Source organism: Cyrtonyx montezumae, unplaced genomic scaffold (assembly GCF_038088225.1).
Source record: "Cyrtonyx montezumae isolate F1298 unplaced genomic scaffold, pur_monq_1.0 scaffold_8, whole genome shotgun sequence".
NCBI classification, from domain to species: Eukaryota; Metazoa; Chordata; class Aves; order Galliformes; family Odontophoridae; genus Cyrtonyx; species Cyrtonyx montezumae.
The window spans coordinates 8,647,373-8,657,639 of NW_027072089.1; positions in this window are offsets into that span (position 1 = coordinate 8,647,373).

A 10,267-nucleotide genomic window follows, 5' to 3' on the forward strand; every position below is an offset into this window, starting at 1 on the left:
GGCAGACTTTTTTTTCCTAAATTCTGGTTTTGATGTTGGAAGAACAGCAAGAGATTCCCATATTTGTTGAAAAGAAAGTGTGAGTTTTGCTGCTTTGTAGGTAAACTGATTTGGAAAAAAAAAAAAGAATGTAATTGTCACAACTTCAAACTGAACACAAACTATACATTGATAATTTCATATTTTTTGTTCAACAGGTACTTCAAACTGTCTGTGCAGAGCTAGCTTCACTTGTTTATGAAACTGAACAAATATAGATGTTGAACTAAGAGATAGTGGGAATAAAGCAAAATTGAAAATTTCATTGTCACCAGGAGTCTGATTTAGTCTGGTTGTAGCCACTAACTTCATAATATTTGTCTCCAAATACTCCATCATTCCTGTGGCCTTGCTATGAAACTGTCTATCTGTGAGCCAAGCTGTGCAGCAGGATCTCAATGCATAGTACTCCCTGTGAACACCCACTTTTGTCTCAGTGTATTTACTTTTCAAATGGGAGTGCTGGGTCCTAGATCTGTCTCTGTAGTTGAGCACCAGAGCATCATCTCAGCACTGAGTTTACAACTGGCTGATGCTCTTCTCTCCCCAAGAAACACCATAAACCCACCCACTGATTGAAATTCTTAGCTCACTGCCATGTTGCAGGACTCTGTAGGGGTGTTAACTATGCTTTTCCAATCTGCAGCCCAGGCTCTGGGCCAATATCACTCACATGCCAATATCTGGATATGTGTATGGAAGAAACTGAGCTTCTTTGTATCTGTGCACCTTCACCTTTTGCAAACAATACAGAAAGAGCTTTTCCACTTCACAGGAGTGTTTAATGGAGAATTAATTGTTGTTTTTATGTGAATCTAAGAAAGAAAATGATACACATTATTATCTGTGCACCACTCTTAAGCTACAAAAGCCTCCTTCATTCAGGGTGCTCAAAAAGAGAGATAAATGGTGTGATGAAAGAGGGGCCTTGAGCACACAGATGTGAAATAGCTCTTGGAACCTGTGTGATCTCCCCACCTGCACATCTCTCTCCACCTGTTCAGCAACCCGTGCTGTCACCAAACAGAAAACATTTGGCTTTTCTGCCAGTGCAACAAAGTGAAACAGCATGCACCAAATATCCTCAACCCCTCCTCTACATCTGTCCTTGCTGTCTGTGATATATAGACTGTGTGAACCACTCTGAGAATATTTTTCTTACTCAATAGACGTTGTAAGAAATGCAGTGGAATACATCACTTCAGTATGTTCAAAGGGGGCCGCAGCACCAACATTTTGATTGTCAGTGTAAGTACAAACGAATCTATAATCTTTTCCAATGGGATTCACACACAGTAGAAATCAAATCTCCTGCTCACTCATCCACAGTGCTTCACTTAGAGTTATCACTTGTGTCTTCATTTTAAACAACCAGGAAGGACACATTAGGAAGACAGTGGCCAAAGAAAAACATACATAGGTAATAAACATGCATGATTTCCCCATGACATATTCCTGCTTTGACTGCAATTGTCATGGAGAATAAGATGGAATTAGAATTAGAATTAAAATAGCTCATTTGGAAGGGACTTGCAGAGATCATCTACCCCAACTACCTGACCACTTCTACTAACCAAAAGTTAAGGCATTTTTTAAAGAGTCTTATTCAAATGCTGTTTGATCACTGCCAGGCATGGGGCATCAGGAGTCTCTCTAGGAAGTCTGCTTCTGTGTCTGACCACCCTCATAGCAAAGAATCATTTCCTAACACTGAGTCTGAAGCTCCCCTGGTACAGCTTTGTTCCATTTCCACACTGCTCTTTGTTACTAGGAGCAGAGACCAATGCCTTCCTCTCCATAGATTCATAGATACATTAGGTTAGAAAGAACCTACAAGATCATCTAGTCCAACCATCCTCCTATCACCATCCCTACCCACTAAACTACTAAATCAAATCCCTTAGCACCTCATCTAAACGCTTCTTGAACAGCGCTAGGGATGATGCCTCAACCACCTCCCTAGGCAGGCCATTCCAGTGCCTGACCACTCTTTCAGAAAAAAAATGTTTCCTCAGGTCTGATCTAAATCTTCCCTGGTGCAACTTGTGGCCATTCCCTCTCGTCCTGTCGTTATTTATCAGGGAGAAGAGGCCCACCCCCTCCTCACCACAACCCCCCTTCAGGAAGTGGTAGAGTGCAATAAGGTCTCCTCTGAGCCTCCTCTTCTCCAGACTGAACAATCCCAGCTCCCTCAGCCGCTCCTCATAAGACTTGTGCTCCAGACCCCTCACCAGTTTTGTTGCCCTTCTCTGAACACGCTCCAGGGCCTCAATGTCCTTCTTGTAGTGAGGGGCCCCAAACTGAACACAGTACTCGAGGTGAGGCCGCACCAGAACTGAGTACAGGGGGATGATCACCTCCCTGCTCCTGCTGGCTACACTATGTCCTCTTCTGAGGAAGCTGCAGGGAGCAGTGAGGTCACCTCTCAACCTCCTTTTCTCCAGATGGACAACTCAGTCCCCTCAGCCTCTCCTCACAGGACATGCCTTCCAGCTCTGTTACCAGCTTCATTGCACTCCTCTGGACATGCTAAAATATCTTAACATCCTTTTTATATTGTGAAGCCCATATTCATATGCAACATTCAAAGTGAGATCACATTAACACCAAATATTTTGGAAGAATCATCTCATCTGACCTTCTGACTATGCTGTGTTTAATGAATCCCCAATACATGGGGATTTCATGCCACTGATGATGGCTTAATTCTTCATTATCTTTGCAAGATCTCTTATCCCTTGAGTGTCCAGTTTTTCCCAGTTTATTATCAACAAACTTGCTAAGGATTAATTCAACTCCTGCACCCAGATAATTGATAAAAATGCTGAACTCCAACAAACATGTAGACGTGTTGTCTAATTGTGATGCAACTCACAACCTCTCTATAACCACATACTTCAAAAGAGAGACTGTTTCCAGTCACAAATAAGGGGCAGTATTTTGTACTAACAATGTGGGAAGGTGTCACTGGCAACATGGAAACAAATCCATGGAAAAGCATGAATGCTTCCTGAGTTTCTGTACCACTAAACCATAACCTCAGCTCTCTGACTCGTAGCTGGCTATAACTCCATTAGTCCTCCATTGCCATAGGGTGTTTTAAGGTAGCCAAGACTTTAACTGCTGATACAAAACATTTGCATTTTCTTTCATCTCGTGTGACTTAAAGATAGAACAAAAATACACACCATTAGTAAGAGCTCAGCTGATTGCAATGAAATAAACATAACTTCACCTATTATTTTCCGGGAACCGATTAAGATTCTTTATCATATTTGTAAGTGTAAGATTAACTCATTAATCTGATTTGTTTTCTGGTTCCCAGCTCCCATACCTACCTCTTCTTGTACACTGGAGAAGTCAATAGCACTCAATTTCTCTAATTGAAATCAGCCTGCAGACTGAGTCTGCCCATGGATACAGAAGCTGGACTGTAATAATCTGTTTTGCAGAGAATTAATCTCCTGGGACTAAGCCAGACCTAATTACCAACCTCAGTGAAAGGTCTGGATTTGCTATCACTGCTTGCGAGCCCAGCTGGAGGAAAAGTGCCAGTATGCCATTTAACTAATCTCTTCCTGAAATGTTTTAAACATGCCTTATGTTGCATCTTGTGCAATTGGTTTTAGCAGCTCCGGTAACAGGGAAAAGGCTCTCTTCAATCACATTTAACATTAAAGGAATCTGGGCCTCCTGTCTGGCTTAAGGCAATGGACTGAAAGTGTCTAGAACATATGAGTCACCATAGGCTTATGAATGGCATTTAGACCATGCATTTTAGAATTACAAATCAGCATTTCTGTGGATGACAGCTATGTTACTAGAATGAAAAGGAGAATCTGCTAATGGCAAACTATGGTATAAACCATTTTCTCTGCGTGAATAGTGCATCAGCATATCTTTTTAGTTTTGGTCAAGTGATGTATCCCATAGAATAAGAGATAGGGAATCTGCAACAACACATGGTTAGTTAGGATATTTTCCATGACAGACTCAAATCTTCCTGATTTTTAATTTATTTGTCCAGAACAGGCTCTTGAGCACAAAAACAAATTGCTAGCATTCTAAAAGAGTATCAAGTCTGATTTCTTAATTGTAAAATGAGAAGATATCTCCAAAGCAAGTTTATGGCAGGCATTCTTGACACAAAGAGCACAAATTTGTACTAGTTTCACCCTAGATGAAACAAACGTAAAAGTCACATCTTTTAAAAGCACCATAACAATATACAATAAATGTCTTATACATTTTAATGTTTAGTTCTACATGTAAACATGAAACCCATGCAGGAGTCATTTACTCTATGTGGAGAAAACCATATTGTTGAACTCTTCACACTGTTGTAAAGTTTTTTGGTCTCTCAGTTCAACACATTGTAAATACCTAACTTTGCAATGCAACAGATTATGGTGGCAGTGGAATGCCAACTTTTACATTTCTCTTATTTATTATCAGCACTGACCTTAGTGTTTCCAGAGTAGAGATGTAGTATAAAATCATTAGTTCTGTTGATCAGATGTTAATCGAACTCTGGAGTGTGGTGAATGTTTGGTAGTGTGTGCACTGTCAGGCAGCAACGATGACAGCTGTGTGTTAAGCAGTATGCATCATTGGATGCGTTCATCTAAACAAAGATGAACTTCTTTTGCTGCTAGGCACTATTGTTGTGATGATCTGACAACAACCAAAATCAGTGCTTTGGAATGACATGATAATTCAGCCCACATTCTTAGCCACCCTTTTCTTAGTTGTTAAATTGTCCTGTATTCCCCTTTTGAGGTCCAAGATCTCATAAACCCCCTGTTAGGAACAGGAACTTTATGTGTGAATGAAAATCAGAGAGTTGTGTTCTGCTGTGGCTATGCAAAGGCTTCAGATGAAACCAGGCAGCAACAAGATGGCTAATAAGAGACAGCTTGCTCTTGCATAGTAAGGTAAAAGGAAGCAGAAGGAAGAGTCTGAAGATCTCTTCAACTAATTGGCTTAATTAATTTGGCTCCATTAGACAGAGGTGCTATTGATCCTAGAAGTTAGAGATTCCTGAAGACTGATATATACAGCTGCTAATACTGCTGGAGTTCCTTATCCAAAGTTGTTACAATGATCAGCTTATTTGTGGGTAATAATTTTAGTTCTCTTAATGGGAACTTGAAAAACATGCACCAAAGAGAGCACTAGTCCATGAATCACACTACTGTGTTGCTTATGTTGAGCTCAGAATTAGAAAGTTTTAGTTATACAAATAGACTGTTATTAATACTGTTTTATTTTTCCTTGCTGTGCTTTAGCGTTCATGTTTTATTAGTTTGTTTTAGTTGCCTGTATGCAAATCAGAACTCAACCACCTCAAGTGCCAGCTCTCATTTTATGGTCTGCTTTCATGTGCACATTTATTTGTTAGTGCTAGTGTCCCAAGTCTTAAGATGAGATTGGCAGGGCTGAGTGAGTTGCACTTCTCATTCAGAGCATCCTTAAAAATTGGTGCAGCAGATGAGGATACCCAGAGGGTGACAGCTGGTGCTTACACACAGACAATATATCTAACTCAAGGGAAATATGAAGACTAAGAGACACAGAACCATCGCAGGGCATTTTTTATACTAATTATATACACTGCAATTACAGTGATTGAGATTTTACTCTGGCTTCTGTTGGAAAGATCTAAGTTCACTGGAAATACTTTGTTTTATTGAGGCCACATTGATATCTGAATTCAGGCTGGATACTAGGAAAGATGTGTTCTCAGAAAGAGTGGTGTAGCACTGGAGGATGCTGCCCAGGGAGGTGGTGAAGTCACCATCCCTGGAGGTGTTCAAGGAATGTAGAGATGTTGTAATGAGGAACATGGTTCAGTGGGCATGGTGAGGATGGATTGATGGTTGGAATAGAAGACTTTAGTGGTCTTTTTCAAACTTAATGATTCTATAATTCTATGATTCTACGATACTCCAGTTTTCTTCTCTGTACACAAGTTCATAAACACAAGAAAAAATGTACAGAGATGTGGAGAAACAGGGAGACGATATTATACATGTCCCAAGAGTATTAAACTCTTCCTGGCCTTTCTCATACACACACACAGTCCTCTTTGGACACATCCTTAATGTTTCCATGAAGGAATTCAAATATCATTAGCAAAATGATCTTCTAAAGGAAAAACGGATATTAACTTGCTCCATGTAAGAATATATTGTCCTAATATTCTGGTCTTAACCATACTGTTAGACATAGCTGCAATACAAGTGATAGAAATGAACCAGTAAAATTATCACTTATGTTCTCTGGCTTCAGGGAAAATTGCTTGTGTGCTTTGGAAATAAAGCCCTCACTGTGTTGAGACATGAAAGTAACGTAATCAGAGGAGACCGCGGGAGAGCACACTGTAGTTTTACTTACTTCTGTTTAAGCCCTTCTGGATTTTAAGTAAAATGAAAGCATGTCACAGAATTCTGGTAAAAATGAAGTAACAAAAACAGAAAATAAGATGACTGTGTCTGAAACCAGGAGGGAGATGACTGAGCTGTTCTTTGGAGGGCAAGCATATTTGTGATGAGGGAAAATATAAGGTCTATGCTTTTCAGGAAAGAAGCATAAAAAATTTTGGGGTTATTAATAATAGTAAAGAACAAACAAGCAAACATAAATCTGGTAGCTACCTGAAAAGATCATTTAAATTCTTATGAAAAAAGGAAATATATATATTTAGAGAGAGAGAGAGAGAATCCATTACAAATTTAACAAACATTACACATATTGAATTCTGATCTCATGAGGGTGATGTAAATGTTAGTATACAATAGAAAGTCCCTTTCAGTGTCACTGCTCAAGTGACACTGAAACACTAAAGATCACTGTGACAGAAATTCATAAATTAATTACAAAGATGCAGAAATAGTAAAAAATGTGGAAAGATGTGTGCATGTAATATATTTTCATTGTAGGCAAAGCTGTTTAATTGATGAATTTTTAAGAAAAAATCCTAAACCTAAAGAGCATGCAGAGAATTACATGAAGAAATGGACATGGATTATAATGAAACAAAACTAATTGGTTTATATTCACTAAGAAAAGAATATTTGATTTAAATACTTTGGACAATATTTTATTTCTCCAGGAATTAATATATTTCTCTGGGGAAAAAAATTACAAAAATGATAAACTCAATATATTAAAACAAAGAAAAAGTTCAGAAATTAAAAATTAAAAGCTGATTACTATTTTTGAATAGAAACTATTATTTTAAAGTGTCTTACTCCAACCTTTATTTCCACTGACCATATTTTCCTTTTTTTGTTGCAGAAACTACTCACCATTTCCTAATTGCATTTCACCTCCAGAAACTGCATTTTTTTAATCAATTCACTGTTCAGTGAAAATGCATCACTCAACTCTAATTATAGCATCTGCTACTAATACCACACACATATTAGTGTCATTATCTCATCTTAAACAGCAAGGTCTTCAGAACGGAGACATTTCTTTCCATGTGGAGCTGACCTCCCTAGAGCATGTACTGTAGACCTTGTATGAAGCTGTACAAATGGGAAGAAAGTTCACCACATCTGACTTCCCTGTAAGATTCCTTCTTCAGACTGGAAATCTTTTCATTATTTATCTCTTTCTGACGTAGGCAATAAGAGAGCTGGGGCTGATCTTGGCCTTTTATAAAAACACACAAAGCTTGACTTAATTACCTTTAGATTTTCTCAATGACTTTCTCTGAGATGTCACTGTGCATCTCCTCTTCACTCCTAAGCATACAAACAGTGACATATTGCTGCTTAACACCATCAGAATCCCATCAGTAGAATATTTTCAGGTTATAGGCTAAGTAGGATCTGAGAAAAAAAGGGAGAGAAAGCCCTGTCCTGTCCTGTCCTGTCCTGTCCTGTCCTGTCCTGTCCTACCTTACCCTACACTACCCCACCCTACCACAGAGAGCCAGTGACACAGTGTTTTATATGCTTGAAACAATCCAGCTACAGCTGTGAAACTGGTGATAGAAATGCTTATCAAAGGGCCTTGAAAATGCTTGCAATTTGTACAAGTCTCCCCAAGGAGAGGAGGGGGAGGAAGGAATTCCATGGTAATTCATGTTATAGAAAATGCTCAAATGTATGTAATGCTGATTATTACCACCTGCTCAGACTCTTCTATGTTACAACCCTCTTGGGGGAGGCATACTTAAGGGTCTTGTCAAAAAATGTCAACTCTATTTTTTTCACCAGATGCAATAACTTTCCTTGAAGACCGCCTGCTTTGGATCCCATGTGAAAATACCATTAAGCCTTCAGAGATGGAGCTTGGGGATGGCAATTGATTTGGGACTTGTTTACAGCTGTTCTAGAGCTTTGAAGGGCTCACTGATGCCCCCACCATTACCTAATAGGCAAGACAGGGGGAAATACTATATGTGTCATTCCTTCTTTATTAAACAAAATACAAATAGGAAGCACTTGATTTGATCGCCTATGATTTCTTTTAATTAGAACCCTGAAGCCATCCTCTTCCCACAGGCTAATGCTGTTAGATGATCTTGAACAATGTGTGCATTACAGCACTGGCAATTCAACCACTTCTCAACTACGGTTACGTGTCACAAATGAGTTGACAGCAGGCATTAGGAGGTGCCTCCTGTTAGCTGGGAACAAGGACGTTATATGTTTGTACATAAAGAAGTTAGACAAGGTTTTTTCTGGCCTCAGTCAATTGGAAACAAAGACAGTGTGTTACGAGGATTTCCGGCAGCTATAATAAAAGTTCTTTCACCTTTACGCTTTAAAATGATGCGGTCAATGATGTTCTCAATGAAAATAGTCCTGTTGAATTCCACTGTTTTCCATTTATTTTGCCGTGCAGTTCCTTTTGCCTTCTGTAGTAATCTGAAACAAGGAAGGACAGATAAGTAGGTTACATCTATTTAAAGTTTTCTAAATGAAAGCTGAATGCCTAAGAATAGATCAGATGAGAGCATCTTTGGTGTTTGCATGTCTGTCCCCATCACACTGCATGCTATTGTTGATTCATGCTTTGGACTAACCCCTTGCAAGGTTTTAGTTCTTTGCCTGGTTAATGTTTAATGTTACATGCATTTGAAATAAGGGTCAAAGTGCGGTCACTGCTAGTAACTAACTGGCTCTTTTTCAGACTTGTGTTAGATTCGCAGTGGTAAGCCTTGAACATCCCTTTCCTTTGAGTCTACAGGATGCAACTACAAGCAGAAGGTTTAGATCAATGTACCTGGGGGTCTCAGATTCAGATCCTGACACTGATGCTGACTTTCCCTGTGGCTTGAGGCAAATATCCCACTGTCTTAAGCCCATGAACATAAAAATATATCAGTTTTTGTTTCCTTCCTATTGCATGATGTTTTGTCAGCTATATCATGAGCTCCTCAGGTCTAAGATGCAAGGCTTGAAATGAATTATACTCTCTCATGTGCTGATGTAATCAAACAGCAAAAAGAATGACAAGAATTAATAAGCTCTGAGGACAGTAAACAAGTGGTTCAGTATGTAAACAACCAAGGGACTTTCTGGCCTACTCTCCATTCTTGAAGGCCAATATAATTTCTTTAAACCATGTCAGTGAAGTTATGATATTATTCTAATCAGACATGGTGGAAGGAAAGTAATTTCTGGCTGAATGAGATACATAAAAGGCCTTGATTTAGCCATAAGTTTGATCTAACTGACACTGAGTTACTATCCTGGTTTTTATGTTTGAAGGTGGTAATATCTGTTATGGGCTACTGGCTACTGATCCCAAACCAGTAAATATATATTCTATAAAATTTTCTGCTAATTAGTGAGTGAAAATCTGAAGAATTTTCTTGCGTGACAGTGAAAATTTATACAGCTTTCAATCAATGTGCTGTACTTAGTTCTTGGCAAAGTCCATCCCCATGTTTACAGAACTGCACGTGAGAGCATGTTCCAGTGCTATCCTAATTCCTTATAAAATGCTTGAAAGAATCACTTATGCAATGCATAAATCTGTTAGTTACTGCTTTGTAACCATGTGCTGTTAGTTCAAGTGTCATTGTCATTTGCAGAGGAAGTATTTCATTTTTCTCAAGCATCCTGTAACAGTGGCTCTTCTATAGCTATTTCATTTATTTATTTCCAACTAATTGTGGTTTTACCAGTACTTCTAAGACAAGAAAGCACATAAGAAGAAAGATCACCCTATCCTCATATTTTTGTTCACAAATAACTGATGACTTTGT